Here is an 18003-nt window from a genome sequence, read left to right as displayed (position 1 = left end):
GACCTTCCCCCTACCCCCTCTCAACCGCCCCGTCCCCTCAGCGCCGCCCGCCGTCTCCCGAACCCTAGCTCCGCCGGCGTCGGGGACGACCACCTCGTCGACCTCACCAGGCCGCAGGCCCTCAAGCCCCACGCCGTCCTCGGCCTCACCCTCTCCACCGGCGGCGCCCCTTCCTCCGCCCCTGCAGCGCAGCAGCAGCAGTAAATAGCCAGGTAAGATGATGATGCATTTTCATTCAGTCTTTCTATTCAGTCTTTCTATTTGTACTACTTGTTTGTTGTGAAGCTAAGATGATGATGTTATTTTCTTATATGGTGAAGATATACTCTAGTTCTCTTTGTGCTGTGTCACTCTGTTTTTCAATTCAGTCTTTCTATTCAGTCTTTCTATTCACTCGTAGGAAGGAGTATGACAAGAACATCGGTTAGATACATGGGCTACTGTGGATGAAAGTGTGGTATTTATACTCTGCCTTCGACAGAGCAGAGAAGCCAAATACTTGAAACTATTATCTGGTAGGAGATTTATTTTAACAAGATAGAAGAAAACACCCAAGATGATAGGTAATAATACATTCATGTCTAAGACCATCGAGTGGTTGAACCGTATGCGGTGTGCCTATATATGCCTGTATATATTGCCCGTGGTTCGCCTAAGACACGACGAAATCACCATATGTGACTGAAAATATGGAGAAGAACCAGAGGCTTCTTGAGAGCAACCAGACAAACATTAAGTGAAATTAATTAGATTGTGTGTATAGTAGTACTACTAGTTTTTGCTGGTGTTTTTGCTGGTGAACCATACGACATTAAGTGAAATTAAGTAGAAATTATGGTAGTTTCAGTTTCACAACCAGCTCAACACTAGCTACATACTGTTGCCCAATACTAGCTCTTTAGAGGGTATACTGCTTTCTTTTCTTATCTTAAAACATGCTACAAGGGGCAAAGCATGGATGGTTGCCTTTCGGGTGCATCATCCCACTAACCCGGCCCCGCTGATTGCCTTTCAGGTGCGAATCAGCCAGTCGACATGTTTGATCGACCGTGCCGATCCTTGTGCTTGCTGGGTTGGATATGGATGATGACTAGATGCCAGCTGCGTGCTTCTTCTTCTGGTCTGACCTGCACCGCCATTAATTAGTGTTAACTGTACTAGTACAATCAACTTCAGAGAGTGTCACACTCAGTTCAGCATCTGGCAGACCAAGTGGCACTATCAACTTGTCTTTATCTCCATTTTCTTGAGCACACACCTATCATGTATCATGTATGTAGTAGCAACATGCTAATGGGGAGGTGTATCAGGATCATGACAAAATGTGCTGCTATCTTATTCCAAGATGCACATTTTCTCTCAAACTGACATGTTCTTAATATGGACTCTGTTTGATGATAGAGGTGTAGCAGGATCATGACAAAATCAGCTGTTATCTTATTCCAAGATGCACATTTCCTCTGAAACTGACTGAACTGTTCTTAATTTTGCAGGTAGAGGGCAAGATAATTTGTTGGTTGTTTGCTGTCATGTTGTTATTACTTCCATTAGGGCATCTGTTGGTTCATTAACCTTTCTAACATCTGCATATTTCAGGTTTCCGAGGAGGTAAAGGAAGTGAAGTTCAGTCAGTGCAGCAGCAGGAACACCTTCAAGGTGAGAAATATGTTCCTATTTATCTTTTTTTGCTCAAGTTCTTCAGTACATCATATAATATAGAGAAGTGCAGATCAAGTGGTGCAATCATATACATCTGCCACTTAAGTCATCCTTCCCTTTAAGCAGAGTGATGCCTTTCGATGTCACACAATAATGTTTGTTGCAAGAACATTCTACTCTTAGTGTTCGTTTGTTTACTGCATAAAAATATATAGTTTTGCTGCTGTTATGCCTGTATTCACTGCTGCTGCTGTACTTGTGATGATGTTGTAGGTACCCCGAGAGGCCCTTGAGTTTGCCGGAATGTCGATTAACTTCCGTTCCGACAAATCCGGGTACTCCATATGTCCTATTTTCAGCAAAGGTAATGCTGAAATTTTCCGTGAATTTTAGCATTACTTTGCTAAAAAATAGGACATATGGGGTACTTGCGACTAATGCCTGTTATCATGCATGTTTTATGATCTGTTGTAAGGGTACTAATTGGTCTCTTCTGCTGCTTATCAGAGATGGCGGGAAGCAGCCACCGCCGATCTGCGACACCGCAGTACGAGTTGGATGCTTCCGAGTTCTTCACTATCATACTTGAGGCTTCAGTATCATCCATGACGCATGTATATAAAACGAGAGATCTCCCCTTCACCCATCTCATTATGATATCTGTTGTTTGCTACATGCATCACTCATTGTCCCAAACTGCAGAGGCTGCCTGACAGTTTTATGAACATGCTGATGGGTGAAGATCCGCCAAATAATATGAAGCTGCGACAGGCCGGCAGCGGGTTTCGCAGGCAGTGGGATGTGCATTTGGTGATCAAGAAGGGCCACATGTACTTGTCTCGTGGGTGGGAGAAGTTCTACCGTGCCCACGACCTGCAGCTGGGGTACTTCCTTCTCTTCAGGTACGACGACGACGCCAACATGCTCATCGTGAAGGTGTTCAACAAGACTATGTGTCGCATGCGCTACGCTGCCGATGATGATGCCGGTACGTTCTGCCTCTTCTTATTCCTCTACATTTGGCTTTGTCTCACATCGATTGTTAACGGTCATTGTTGCATTTTGGACAGGTAATGGGAGCAGCAGCAGCGACACTGGCTACAGCCAAAGCAGCAGCGACTATGGCTGTAGCGAAAGCAGCAGCGATTCTGGCTGTAGCGAAAGCAGCAGCGATTCTGGCAGCAGCATAGACAACAAGAAGGATGATCCGGACTGGAGTGCGGGAGAAGAGGAGCAGAGTGAGGATGAGGAGCTGCAGGATGACGATGGGCATCAGGCTGAGGATGACCTAGCGCTGGTGGTGGCTGACCAAGGGCAAGAGATGGAGGTGGCTGAGGATGACCTAGCGATGGTCGTGCCTGAAGGTGGCCTCGCGATGGTGGTGGTGCCTGACAATGACCACGCACCGGTGGTGGCGCCGGCGATCCCACAGCTGGGCGACATGACCACGCCAATTGTGGTAGAAGACTACATCCCACTGCCTCCACTGCCTCCACCGCCTCGCCGCTCTAGGCGCATCAGGGAGAGGAAGGAGAAGAAGGAGAAGAACAATGCATGAGAACTGAACTTTGTCAGGTATGTCAGATCTCCTATAGGTTAGCTATCCAAAATGATGTATATATACTTAGTTACCTATGTTATCTCTAATATGCTTAGTTTCCTATAGGTTAGCTTCATTTTTACCTAAGTTGGCTCTAATATACTAACTTAGAGCTTATATGCTTAGTTTCCTATAGGTTAGCTCCAAAATAACTTATGTTAGCACAAAATGATCTAGTTTACATAATAAGCTTATAGTCTTTTTCTTATTCTTCTTCTTTTCCAAAATGACATAGGTTAGCTTCATTTTACCTAAGTTGGCTCTAATATACTAACTAAGAGCTTATATGCTTAGTTTCCTATATGTTAGCTCCAAAATAACTTATGTTAGCACAAAATGATCAAGTTTACATAATAAGCTTATAGTCTTTTTCTTATTCTTCTTCTTTTCCAAAATGACATAGGTTAGCTTCATTTTACCTAAGTTGGCTCTAATATACTAACTTAGAGCTTATATGCTTAGTTTTCTATAGGTTAGCTCCAAAATAACTTATGTTAGCACAAAATGATCAAGTTTACATAATAAGCATATAGTCTTCTTCTTATTCTTTTTCTTTTCCAAAACTCTTGTTATTCTTCTTCTAGTGTTCTTCTTCTTCTAGTATTCTTCTAGTCTTCTTCTTCTTCTTCTAACTTCTTGTTTATCATTTTGCAGATTTGATTTAATTGACAGAAGCTTGCGTGGATGGAGTGCTTCTTTTCCATTTGTGTTTTTATTTTGTATCAATGTGAAACTTTTGTGAATTGATGGATAACGGTGTTGGATGAACAATGTGAAACTTTTGTAATATGTAACGACGGAACTATGTGTTGGCTATGTATGTATATATGATGAAACTTGTGTGTTGGATATGATTGTTATATGGATGCTTGTTGTATATATATGTGTTGAATATCTCATATGTGAAATAGTGACCTGAGATTAAGAAAAAAAAATTGTTACTAATGGCGCACTACCATGTGGCACGCTATAAGTATAGCAGATAATAGTGGCGCACTGTGGGCAATACTAATGGCGCACTACGTGGTGCACCATTAGAATACCAGATTCTAATGGCGCACATGTGGTGCGCCATTAAAAAAAAATTCTAATGACGTGAGGCTAGTGGCGCACCAGCAGTGCGCCATTAGAAGGCAAAACTGGTGCGCCACTAGCATGCCTTTTCCTAGTAGTGTGGTGGGTGCGTTGGCCCATCATCTCCCCAAGTGGGAGAGTGAACGTCATAATTTGTGGTAGAGGGGGTACGCGTTCGCGCAGCCCCTGCCAATCCTTTTAAATTAAATTTTGGTACCTGGCCTGGCTTGCATATCGAGTCTGTTTTGGCAATCCTTGTTTGGTACGTTTCATCTGTTCAAGTACATATGCAGTCCTTTGTCTACTTCATCTGTTGCTTTTGAATTTCTGATCAAAGTTTCTCTGAGCAACATGGCATGATCTGGCCTTCCTGTTACAACTAAGTTAAATTCGGCAAGAAATTCACTTCTGCACCTGCGCAAACATGTACTCCGTAGATAGAACTTTGAGCTTATTATTACTTGTCAGTTGAAGTAGAGACAAGCACCCCGAATCTAAGCTTTAGCCTGAAACTAAGAGGGTGTTTGTTTCCAGAGACTTATTGACTTAGGGACTTAAAAAAGTTCTTATAAGTCGCATCTAAACCAAACATGAGGGACTTATAGGGACTTAAAGTGGGCATTTGGGACTTATGAAATAAGACTCTCAAGAAGGGACTTATAGGGACTTATAGTTGTAATATGGTCTTGTAGGAACTTATAAGTCCCAGGAACCAAACAGGTAGGGACTTATAAGTTGGGACTAAAAAAAGTCTTAGGACTTATGAACCAAACAGGACCTAAGTTGTGGTGAACTGAAAAAACAACACGCGTGCAAACTAAAACCAAACCATGCGCCCGTCCCGTAGGAGAATCCCTTGCTCACACATTGATAAGGCCCCACCATGACTTTGTCAGTTGGAGGCTTCCAGCAAAATAAGAAGAATCAGCAAGTAGTTGAACACCTTCTCTAACTAAGCTCTGAACACTGGAGGACGGAACTAACTACAAGAACTTCAGAGCTGTAAAAAGGCCACCGTTCTGCTCTATTCTCTACTGGAACAGAAATTTTTGGGAGCAGACTGGTAGAGCTAGCTTGAATAAAGATGAACAACAATTTTCATGCATGCTGAACTCCGCGCTGGCTCCAGCCTCTCATCTTATGTTCAGGCAGTGTGTTCTTTGAACATGAGAAAGAAGAGGTCATTCATGGAACTGAAGGTACACAACACAGGTGTGGTACAGCAAGAGCTGCAAGACTGCAAAATGTCCAAGTTGAACTATCTACACCACATTGTGTTGCGAGGTGAACATGGGATATGTTTCAGTTCCCTGACAAGAGTAAATCGATGTACAAGCAGAGCTGGTTACCCATTGCAACTGCCCCAACAGAGTGCATCGACAGTCTTGGTGTTCCTTTTGCGCGCTTCTGTTCTAGTACTATTCATTAAGACAGAAGCACATGCTGAAGTGTGCAGAGCAGACAGAAATTAAATCAAAGCAGCCTAGAGCTTAAAACTTGTCGCTCGGGGAGCAGCTTCGACCAAGTGTTGTGGGCTACTGCACCAAAGCGTTCTGCATTAGTACAAAGTGAATTGATGTTTTATTCTTTTGTGAACAAGATATACAAAGCGGACACAAATTATATAATGATAAATACAGTAACAATTATGTCATCCTATAATGCCTCTCTTGCTCTAGCACCCACAGTTTATGATTGCAACAAGCTTTTCACAAGGAATTCACTAAACGACCACGAAACAGTTAGCAGACCATAAAAATATAGTAGAAAGTCGTGCATAAACGTGGGCTCTTTGTGGTTTAGAGAAGTCTAGTAGCCTTTCTATATGGTGAACCATGATATAAAACGGCACCATACACTCCTTATTCCTTAACAATAGGTATTTTCTTCCTTCCACAAGAGTTTGTTCCGACAATTACTTTGCATCAATTAGTATTTCACATGCTACTTACAATTTCAAAGTCATACATGATACATGTGCAGTCATCCACAACCATTAACAAGATGGACCTGTGTAAGGTCGTACCTAACTTACCGGCAACCCATGAATGGTTGGTGACTAACATAAATCGTGCGTTACGATGTAGTACCTCTCTTCATCATGATCTCAAAGCGGGAGTGGTCGTCTAGCCAGTGGCCTCCATAATAAATAGTAGTATGTTATCTTCATGCTACGGAGCAAGACAACACGACCAAATCCATCTAACTATGTGAGAAGTGTAGCTGAAAAAATAAAGAAAGTTGAAAATGAAAACGCAAGTCTCACAGGCAAGCTACATGTCAGTCGAATAGGAAGAGGAGGCATCTGGAATCAAGAGCTTCCTAGCTGGCTTGCCTGTCTGCAAGACTTGCTGGACATAAGTGAGCCATAGTCATAGCTAAGTGCACTAACGGTCAAGAGATTGGAGCATGCACTGTCCATCGTTTATTGTCTACATTGCAACTTCACATGTAGCATCGAATACGATGAGAACATGGACAAACCTAGCACATAATGGTCTTCAGCGGCTGTTAAGACTCCACAACAACCTAGCAAAAACGCTAGTTGCACCTTAAATGTTTGCACAATGGTGAGCCACAGCGGACTCAACAGTTGCTAAACTCTCTGTCATCTCGAGCAAGGGCTTCCTTTCCTAGGAACCTCAACATCGTAGCTCACCGTGAGTCACAAAGCGGCTTGTTGTAAGCAAGGTAGGGGTACTTTATTTTCTAAAATAGCGTGAATTTGTCATATTGTACCTGATGCTTTTAGTGGAATAGTAATCTCTCAGTTATTCAAAAAATGCTGACCAAGTCACGATGATAAAATGCTGCTAGAGGGCCCTAGCGTTGTAACTACCTTGAGCATCCAGGTTGAAGCATCCAAGCCGCATCATGGCGGAGACGGCAAAGCTTCATAAGAATGCTTAATAGTGGCATCAAGGGGTTGGAGTGCAAGCAAACCAAGAAGTAGAAAGTGAGGGAGATTAGTGGGGATGCTTGTATTATCTATGCCTTGCCATCGCCCAATAGTTTTTCTCCCCCTTCTGAAGCCCCATCCGCATACCTTGTTTGAGTATTTGTTGTTATATTTTGATGTACGGCAAGAAGTGGCATCAGAAGAGCTCCTGGTATGGTAGTGACACCCCGTGTTCAGCATCAGGATATACTAGAGGGAAGCTGGTTGCACTTTACATGCTGAAACTGTAATGGATCGGGCTACAAAGCTGAAACTTATTTGGATATCTGGCGAGGGGTCGTCTCTCTCGGCACAGGCTACAGTCGACCAGCCCGCTGGGAGCCTGGGACATGGATCCATTACAGTTTGCTCCGGGCGTCGGCGACGGGGATCCGCAGCTTGCTCCCGGCGTGGATGCGGATCCCGTTTCTTTTCTGAAGAAAAGAATTGGCCATTGTTCTGTTCTTTTTTAGAGGAGAAAGAGCAACACTGGCACAAAGCTGCTACGGCCCATACGCCTATCTCTCTCGTCCTTCCTTCAGGCCTGCTGAGGCCAGCCTCCCAGAACGCGTAACTCCCTTCGCCCCGGCTGCTGGTGTGCTTCGGTTTTTAGTACCACATCGCCCAGCCGAGGGGAATCGAGCGGGAGAGCCACGTTCTCCTTACTTAACTGGGGTCTACGGGCGATCAAGAAGGCATGTGGCCTGGGTCAATGGTCCACATTGCACTTGGTGGGCGCGTTGGTCCATCATCTCCCCAAGTGGGAGAGTGAACGTCATAATTTGTGATAGAGGGGGTACGCGTTCGCGCGGCCCCTGCCAATTCTTTCAAATTAAATTTTGCTCCTTGGCCTGGCCTGTTTCTGAAGTCTGTTATTACAATGCAGTCCTCCTAGTCGACAGATAGCAGTTTCTTCAGGCAGTGTGTTGTTCTGGAACAGAGAACAAAATTCAGCAATTGCTGGAGGGTTCTGATCCAAACATATGCGTCTGGTGCTGCCAGGTTGTACATTCTGGTGCTCTCTACCTTCTTGTTGCAAGTAAAATCTGCTAGAACTGAACTTCTAAGCATAGCATGCAGAGACATGTACGTAGATAGAACCGATCGAAGGCACTGCTAGCATTTCAACGCGAAAAGTTCTTGACAGGAAACCTAGCTCTAGCTTAATCCCTTTAGCCTGAAACTAAATGGAACATCAACAACTTTACAGTCAGATGCGCCACCAACCTAGCAATTCTCTGTGCTAAATGAACAAACAACACCCCGCAAAGCTCATAGCAAGCATATTCCTCAACTCAAGAGCAGGTACGCACATGCTAATCAACACAAGCATAAGGTTCAGTGCAATACATGTATGTCTTCTTGATGTTCAGGGCCAGAAACCATACACCAAACCAAACCAGGTGTGTTTTTCCATTACATGCAACGTAAAAAACCAAACCATGCGCCTGCAGAGGAATCCCTTCCTCACACATTGATAAACCCATAAGGGCCCCGCCATGCCTCTTCAGGCAAAGCTACACCTCAAACTTGTCAGTTCCAGCAAAATAAGAAGATTCAGTATGTAGTTCAACAACGTACATAACTGCTAAAGGAACACTGCCTCTCACTAAGCTCTAAACACTCAAGGATGGAACTACTCGCAAAAGTTTCAGAGCTCCTACCACCGTGAACATGTAACGACAGTAGACAAGTACTGCAACAGAGCCGCTGTTGTGTTCTGTTCCGTTCTCTGCGGGAGGAGCGATTTTCCAGAACAAGCTGGCAGAGAACAAACTTAAAATAAATAACATTTTCATGCATGCTGAACTCCAAGCTGGCTCCAGCCTCTCATCTCATGTTCAGCCAGTGTGTTCTTTTAATGACAAAAGAAGGGGCCATACATGGAACTGAAGGTACGCAACACAGGAAGGATCTGATACAAGTGTGGTACAGCAAGACTGCAACATGTCCAAGATGAACTATCTGCGCTACATTATGCATCCAGGTGAATCATGATCCAGATGAACATGTCCATTGGTGTCAGATCATTGCATTCTTTTGCAAAAGAATCATGACCGAGCATTTTACTTAGCCGACTTGGCATTTGTGAGACAGGCAACCAAGTAGCATTGTTTGCACGAAATACTCTCCAATGCAGTAAACTAACTCTGTGCTTACCTAAGTAGGCTAGATATAAGACAGACATGCAAAACAAAAGATGGAAGAGTCCACATTAGTTCCGAGTTCACAGTATACAGATTTAGTGAAGAAAACCCCTTCCTAGACATGGCTGGGCATGACTGGTTCAGAGTGTTTTATTCATGATACCGCAACTATCCTGTTTCTTTTTCCTGTTTTCCAAAATGAGAGCAGTGGCCAGATGACAATTATATTCTGGAAAGGCACCGGTGGAAAAAGGGCCTTTGGTCGCGGTTCGCAACTGCCATTAGTCGCGGCTGCGCAACCGCGACCGAACGGGCGCGACTAAAGACCCCCCCCCCCTTTAGTCGCGGTTGCTTAAGAACCGCGACTAAAGGCCCGTCCACGTGGGCGCCAGGCGGCCGTCGGGGCGGAGGACCTTTAGTCGCGGTTCTTCTGGCCAACCACGACTAAAGGCCGCCGCAGGTTTAGGGTTTTAGCCCCCCCCCCTAAACCTGTTTTCTGTTTAATTTGTATTGTTTTATTTCTTTTGTGCTTTATTTTAATTTTGAAGGAGTTTCATATATTCTACGGTACTACATACATGCATATGAATGTACAATTTCAAATAAATTTGAAATTAGAACCAAAAAGAATTCAAGAGGAATATACAATATATATTCAATATCATCGGATGACCATATACAATTTTGAACAAGTTTCCATACATGATTTAATGCATATAAAGTTCTACGTCCTCGTAATAGTGTTCTCCTTTAGGATGGAGGACTTCCCTGCTGAACCATCCAGCTAGTTCCTCTTGAAGTGGTCGGAAGCGAGCTTCTGGACTAAGCATCCACCGGAGGTTATTCCTCTGAGCATTGGTATCACTCGGAACCCGCTCAGAGGTGTATCTCCGGATCATCTCACAGACATAGTATCCACATAGATTGGTCTCCGGTGGCTGAATATCCCCAGCATTCTTAGCCTTTAACATTTTGAATTCTAGCTCTTTTTTGAAATCACCGACCTTTGTATCTACGAACCGTCTCCAAACCCTACGAGGCAAAGAAAATTAAATGAACAAGAGAGTTATTAGTTACTTGATATTAGGAAATGAACGAAATAGGCCGATCGATATAGAGCGCAAATGAATGAAAATAATTACTTCTGCAGCATTCTTCTCATGCCGCCCCAAAGCTTTGGATCCATATTCACAGAGTCGTGGACGAGACATTCTGAGGTGTTAACTTTAATTACTAGCAGAATCCAGTGGAACCTGCGGACACGATACATGCACAGTACGTCATGCATAACTCATCGATTAGCCGGCCACATACCATGCATGGAGTAAACAAAAGAGAATGTGCTCAAGACAGAAACACTCACTCAAAATGGTAAGGAAATAGAATATCACTTTTGAGTTCCTGCTTTGTGAGAAACTGCCACAGGTCTGCCTCCACGTCGGCGGGGTGACGCTCCAACACATGTCCATTAACGATGTGTGGGTCAATGAACCCAACATCATGGATGTTCCTTACTCTGCATTCCTTAATCTTCATTCTGCATGTATAATAGCGGACACAACAATATAGTTAGGACATATATATAGTGCAGGCAATATGAACGAGATGGGGTAGAAATTAATAAATCACTTACAGAACGTAGCAACTGATGATAGATTTATCGAGCTCGCGCAGATTGAAAAGCTGGAACAATTCACTCAGTTCAATTTGTACATAGTAATGTTTGAAGTGATGCTCATGTCTAACTTCCGCATAAATATATTCTTTGGCGTTTTTATTTTTTATGTAACCCTTGTACCATTTCAGCAGACCTTTCATTTGTGGAGGTAGATCCTTTTCCTGCGCAGGCTCGACGAGAGGCCCATTCTTGACATATGTAATTACTACCTCCTTCACTGGCGCCTCATCAAGGCCTAACAGTTCACGAAGAGTAATACCTAAGTTGGCCGCTTGTTCTTTGGCACTCGTTACAGTCAATCCCTGTGCTGCCGCAGCTTGTATGATCTCGGGGGCATCCGGACAGAAGGCTTCCACTATAAGCGGGGCAATCGATTGTTTACTTTGTTCCCCGAGCTGGGCAACTTGTTTCCCGCTTTTTTTTACTTTCGGCCTTCTCCCGCTCTTTGTTCTCCTTGAACATGAGTGCCTGCCTGCGAAGTTCACGTGCATAGTCGTTAGGCAGATTCTTCGCGGCTTGGGACGGTGTGCTAAAAAATGACTTAGCCCACTTCTTTTGCTCATCAGAAAATACTGGCTTGGGCTCGGGCTCTCTTTTCTTCTTGCAGTCCGCCTTCCATTTCTCCAAATCAGCAGCCGCGGCCGCGTCGACTTCCTCGGCACTACGTTCCCAAGGCCTTGTGGGGAGAGGCTTCAGTGATGGCTCCGGTACCTTTGTGGTCTTAGGTACATAAGGGTCCGGGTTAATAATCCAGGACTGCTTCTGCTTCTTTGCCGGAGGTGGATTGGGGGGCAGCGTCTGATCACCCGCCGGACGAGGACTGGGGGGCGGCGGCTGATCACCCGCCGGACGTTGTGGACTGGGGGGCGGCGTCGGCTGACGTGACGGAGGTGTAGGTGAACCGCCACCACCACCACCACCACCACCACCGCCACCGCCACCACCACCACCGTAGGGGGGTGGACTTGTTGTCCTTGGCGCCTCGCCTGGAAACTTGATAAACTTCTTTTGCCATAGAATGAAATGGCGCTTGACATCTCCAAGTCTTTTCTCCCCTTCAGGTGTAGCAATGTCAATCTCCAGGTCCTCAAACCCTTGGACTATGTCCTCCACCGTGACACGAGCATAGCCATCTTGAATGGGGTTGTTGTGGTGGAGTGCTCCAGGTAAACATGGTAAAGCACTGCCGATGGCTACCTTCATGGACATGTTCCCGATAGGATAATACAGATGACATTCTTTCATCTCCTTTATATCGTCCACGGGGTAGCGAGGAGGCTCTGGTGAAGTAATTTCGACCACCAGAGGCTCCGGTGCAGTAATTTCGATCGTTGGTGCATCTGCACCAGCCGGTGGGGCCTCCGTGGAAGCCACGCTGCTTCTCCGCTGCTGGCTTCCGAGATCCGCTGGATGATCTTCATGCTGCACCCGAGCTGCATCTCTTTCGGCTACTAGTACACTCATGGTTTTCTTCATCACATCCATTTCCGATGCCAACCGCGCCACAACATCTGCTTCCCGATCCATCTTTCTCTTACGGCTTCTGTAACCGTACGGGTCATCGTTCTGGGGGAACCCTATTTTCCACGGAATGTGCCCCATGCCTCGTACACGTCCTCCGTGTTCAGGATTCCCGAAGGCTTTTGTCAGCGCGTCGTTCTCTCTGTTGAACTTGATCTTCCCCTGTTGAGCATCCCTCATTGCGTTAATAAGGACTTGGGTGGGTTTAATTAATTTGCCCCGGTAAACACACTCCCCTGTCTCCGGGTTCAGTGTTCCCCCATGCCCGTACCACCAGCTTTTGGCCCTTGGGTCCCATCCCTCCGTACCTGGACGGATTCCTCGCGCCGTCAGCTCGTTCTCCATCTTCTCCAACCTAGGCACCCAAATGCGATACCCTCCTGGCCCCATAACATGATTGTACTCCTTCTTAGCCGCATTTTCCTTATTTTTTTTTCGATATTTGAATGAACTGCTCCGATTTCTTTTGCTTCACAAATTCTGGCCAATCATGTTTCAGTTTCTCATATTGTCCTTTGAAATCCGGAGTCTTGTTCTGCTTGACAAAGTCATGGACTAGATTTTGCTTGAATTTCCGGAATGCGTCGGCCATCTTATGAAGAGCGAACTGTTTGACTAGCCTCCTCCTCTCCTTGTTTTCCTCAATCTTGTTACCCTCCTCATCGAATTTGTTGTATTCCGGAGGTAGAACGAAATGTTCCATAAGCTTCTTGAAGCAATCTTTTTTTGTTATCTTATCGACAAAAGTGAAACCATCAATTCGTGCCTTCTTTGGCTCATTCCACTCCTGGATGGTGATCGAGACGTTGTCTCTAACAATGGCTCCGCATTGGCTGACAAACTTGGTGGCGTTCTTGCGGGGCTCCAGCGGCCTGCCGGTTGCACTGTCGACAACCTCGATGGTGCATGTTTCTCCTTGTTTCATCGTCTTGGTTGCGCCACGCTTTGACGACGTACTCGATTGTTTCGACGATCCGGCCGAGGGCTAAAATAAGAAAGAGTCGCGCGCGTTAGTACACACATATTTATTCAAATCAGTTAGTTTGTATCACCAGAGGCTCAATGTATATATATACCTCGGCGCCGGAGGTGGTTGCTACTTCCATTTGAAGATCGTCGTTTATCGATGTTTGTTCGGCATCATCTTGCTGACGGCGCCCTTCATCTTCACCGTCAAGGTTCAGATAAGAAGAGATATCATCTTCTTCTTCTCCGGTCGGCACATATAGAATATCGCCGTTTATGATGCCGAACATATGTGCTTCACCGTCCGGATCATAGTTGTCCATAATCGGGTCAGCTCTATCGTCCGCCATTATGTCAGTCCTGAAAACATGTAGTAAAAACAAATTAATTAAGTGAAGAAGGGGGGCGGTGGCGGTGGCGGTGGCGAAAGGGCGGTGGCGAAAGGAGGGGGCGAGGAAGGGGTGGGAGAGGGTGTCGCGGTAGAGCGCGAGACGGGGCGGCAGACGACGGCGTCACGGAGAGGGGAGGCGAGGACAACACATTTATAACCCTCGCCGTCCCCTCTCGATCCCTAAAAAAACACCGCGCGCATCGCCGCCCCCCTCGCCGCCCCTCTCCGTATAAACAAATTGTCCGAACAGAGCTTGGAGTAGAGTGGCTAGGGTTTGGCCAGGGATGCGGATGGAGACGAACATATGTGGGGTCGGGATGGCCCATGTGCAGGGCGGGGGGTTTGTTTTTCTTCTGTTTTTTTCTTATGTTTTTCTTCTGTTTGTTTTTTTCTTCTGTTTTTCCTTTTTTCTTCTGTTTTTTTCTTCTGTTTTTTTCTTCCTTTTTCCTTCTTTCTTCTTCTTCCTTTTTCCTTTTAAAATCAGAAAAATAAAACTAATTCATTTTAAAATCTTAAAAATACAATTATATATCAAAAAAATCAGAAAAATAAAACTAATTCATTTTAAAACCCCTTGAAGGTTTGACAAAAGGTTTGATACATCATTCAGTTCATCGACCAAATACAAAGTTTGGTACAATAAATTATTACACATCAATTCTTCCCTTGTGTCCCTGCTTGCTTACGATTGTGCCGTATCCATGGAGCATCCTCATCATTTAACTTAATGCTTGGGTCAATGTTCACTTTGAAGGGCGGAATTTCACCAAACATATTATAATCTTCTGACATGTCTGTCTTGTCCTCCACTCCCACGATGTTTCTTTTCCCTGAAAGAACAATGTGGCGCTTTGGATCATCGCATGATGTACTGATCGTTTTCTTATCTTTCCGTTTCCTCGGTTTGCTACTCATGTCCTTCAAATAAAAAACCTGAGCGACATCTTTGGCAAAGGACGAATGGTTCGTCAAGGTAACCAAGATTGTTGAAATCCACCATTGTCATTCCGTATTGCTCGTCCACCTTTACCCCACCTCCTGTTAGCTTGAACCATTTGCACCGGAACAAAGGGACCTTAAAGGAGGGTCCATAGTCAAGTTCCCATATCTCCTCTATGTAACCATAATATGTGACCTTTTGCCCATTCTCGGTTGCTGCATCAAAGCGGACACCACTGTTTTGGTTGGTGCTCTTTTTATCTTGGACGATCGTGTAAAATGTATTCCCATTTATCTCGTACCCTTGGAAAGTCGTTATAGTCGAAGATGGTGTCTTGGCCAACATGTACAGCTGATCTACAACATCATTGTCATTCATTAAATGTTTTCTCAACCAACTGCCGAAAGTCTCCATGTGGGCCTTCCTAATCCAGGATTCAGGCTTCCCCGGGTTGTCCGAGCGTAAAATATTCTTGTGTTTCTCAAAGTACGGAGCCACCAAGCTGGAATTGGTCAGTACAGTGTGGTGTACTTCAGTCAGAGAATGGCCGTCCATACATATCGTTGATTTCCTTCCGATCGTGCCTTTTCCACTTAGTCTCCCCTCGTGCCGCGATCGAGGAAGACCAATCGGCTTAAGGTCAGGAACAAAGTCAACACAAAACTCAATTACCTCCTCATTTCCATAGCCCTTGGCGATGCTTCCTTCTGGCCTAGCACGGTTACGAACATATTTCTTTAATACTCCCATGAACCTCTCGAAGGGGAACATATTGTGTAGAAATACAGGACCGAGAACGAAAATCTCTTCGACTAGGTGAACCAGGAGGTGCGTCATAATATTGAAGAAGGATGGCGGGAACACCAACTCGAAACTGACAAGACATTGGATCACATCGTTCTGTAACCGTGGTAGAACTTCTGGATTGATTACCTTCTGAGAGATTGCATTGAGGAATGCACATAGCTTCACAATGGCTACTCGAACATTTTCCAGCAGGAGCCCCCTCAAAGCAATCGGAAGCAATTGCGTCATAATCACGTGGCAGTCGTGAGACTTCAGGTTTTGGAACTTTTTCTCCGCCATGTTTATTATTCCCTTTATATTGGACGAGAATCCAGACGGGACCTTCATACTGCTCAGGCATTCAAAAAAGATGACCTTCTCTTCTTTGGTCAGAGCGTAGCTGGCACGACCTTGAAACCATTCCGGATGCCGGTCATCAGGGTCTTTCAAACGTTGCTGGTCCTGCCGTGCTTCCTTTGTATCATTTGTCTTCCCATACACGCCCAAGAAGCTTAGGAGGTTCACGCAAATATTCTTCGTAACGTGCATCACGTCGATTGCAGAGCGGACATCTAGGACTTTCCAATATTCTAGCTCCCAGAATATAGATTTCTTCTTCCACATGGCTGCGTGCCCGTCAGCTCCCTTCGGAACTGATTGTCCGCCAGGACCCTTTCCAAAGATGACTTTCAAATCCTTGACCATATCAAATACCTCAGCACCAGTGCGCTCCGCAGGCTTCGGCCGGTGATCTGCCTTGCCGTTGTAATGCTTGCCTTTCTTTCTTACTGGATGAATTTTCGGAAGAAATCGACGATGCCCAAGGTACACGTTCTTCTTACAATTTGGCAAATGTACACTTTCAGTCTCATGTAAGCAGTGCGTGCATGCATTGTATCCCTTATTTGACAGTCCCGAAAGGTTACTAAGAGCAGGCCAATCGTTGATGGTTACGAAAAGCAACGCTCGTAGGTCAAATTCCTCTTGTTTGTGCTCATCCCACACACGGACACCACCCCACAGCTGTAAAAGTTCATCAACTAATGGCCTTAGGTACACATCGATGTCGTTGCCGGGTTGCTTCGGACCTTGGATGAGCACTGGCATCATAATGAACTTCCGCTTCATGCACAACCAAGGAGGAAGGTTGTAGATGCATAGAGTCACGGGCCAGGTGCTATGGCTGGAGCTCTGCTCGCCAAAAGGATTCATGCCATCCGTACTTAGAGCAAATCTTATGTTCCTTGCGTCAGCTGCAAAATCTTTGAACCATCTGTCGATCTTTCTCCATTGCGTTCCATCTGCGGTGTGTCTCAACTCCCCGTCCGACTTACGGTCCTCTTTGTGCCATCGCAACAACTCTCTTTGTTCCTGAACAGACGTTTCAACCGTGGTATTATAGGAGCATACCACATCACCTTGGCGGGAACCCTCTTCCTGGGTTTCTGGCCCTCAACATCGTCACCAGGGTCATCGCCTCTGATCTTATAACGCAATGCAGTGCATACCGGGCATTCATTCAAATTCTCGTATTCACCGCGGTAGAGGATGCAGTCGTTGATGCATGCATGTATCTTCAGAACCTCTAAACCTAGAGGGCAGACAACCTTCTTTGCTTCGTACGTACTGGCGGGCAACTCGTTATCCTTTGGAAACATATTCTTCAACATTTTCAGCAAGTTTTCAAATGCCGAGTCAGCTACACCTGCCTCTGCCTTCCATTTCAGCAAATCCAGTGTGCAGCCCAGCTTTTTCAGACCATCATCGCATCCGGGGTACAGCGCCTTTCTGTGATCCTCTAACATGCGATCCAAATTCTCCCTCTCCTTTTCAGTTTCGCAGCGTCTCTGTGCATCAACAATGGTCCGACCAAGATCATCAACGGGATCATCACGTGCCTCTTCTTCACCTTCCCCTTCACCTTCCGCATCCTCCATGAAAGTATCACCGAAATGAGCAAGATAGCTTTCATCGATGAAATCATCCCCTTCTTCATCTTCTTCCATTATAACCCCTCTTTCTCCATGCTTGGTCCAACAATTATAGCTTGGCATGAAACCGTGCCGAAGCAGATGCATGTGAACATCTCTTGAGGAAGAGTAACCCTTCTGATTCTTACAGATAACACATGGACAGATAACAAAACCCCCCTGCTTGTTCGCATTAGCCACTACGAGGAAATCTTTCAAACCCGTAGTGAACTCGCCGGAGAGTCGATTACCGTACATCCATTGCCGATTCATCTGCATTATTATAATATAAAATATATAATTAGCCATCATGCATTTGTTAAACTAACTAGC

At 45.3% G+C, this 18003-nt stretch overlaps 1 non-coding gene and 1 pseudogene across 1 annotated transcript; both read left to right on the top strand.

Moving 5' to 3' along the window:
• The first annotated feature begins 4346 nt into the window (after positions 1 to 4346).
• On the top strand, positions 4347 to 4523 carry LOC123117957 (uncharacterized; annotated as a pseudogene).
• Positions 4524 to 7933: 3410 nt separating this feature from the next.
• LOC123117953 (U1 spliceosomal RNA) lies at positions 7934 to 8090 on the top strand. The gene has a single exon (XR_006457584.1). It is a non-coding gene; the product is annotated as a U1 spliceosomal RNA (small nuclear RNA).
• The last annotated feature ends 9913 nt before the right edge of the window (positions 8091 to 18003 follow it).

The sequence above is a fragment of the Triticum aestivum genome, chromosome 5B, assembly GCF_018294505.1.
Source record: "Triticum aestivum cultivar Chinese Spring chromosome 5B, IWGSC CS RefSeq v2.1, whole genome shotgun sequence".
In the NCBI taxonomy this organism is placed as follows: Eukaryota; Viridiplantae; Streptophyta; class Magnoliopsida; order Poales; family Poaceae; genus Triticum; species Triticum aestivum.
Note: the sequence above shows the minus strand (reverse complement) of the source record. Positions and strands in the feature narration are given on the sequence as shown.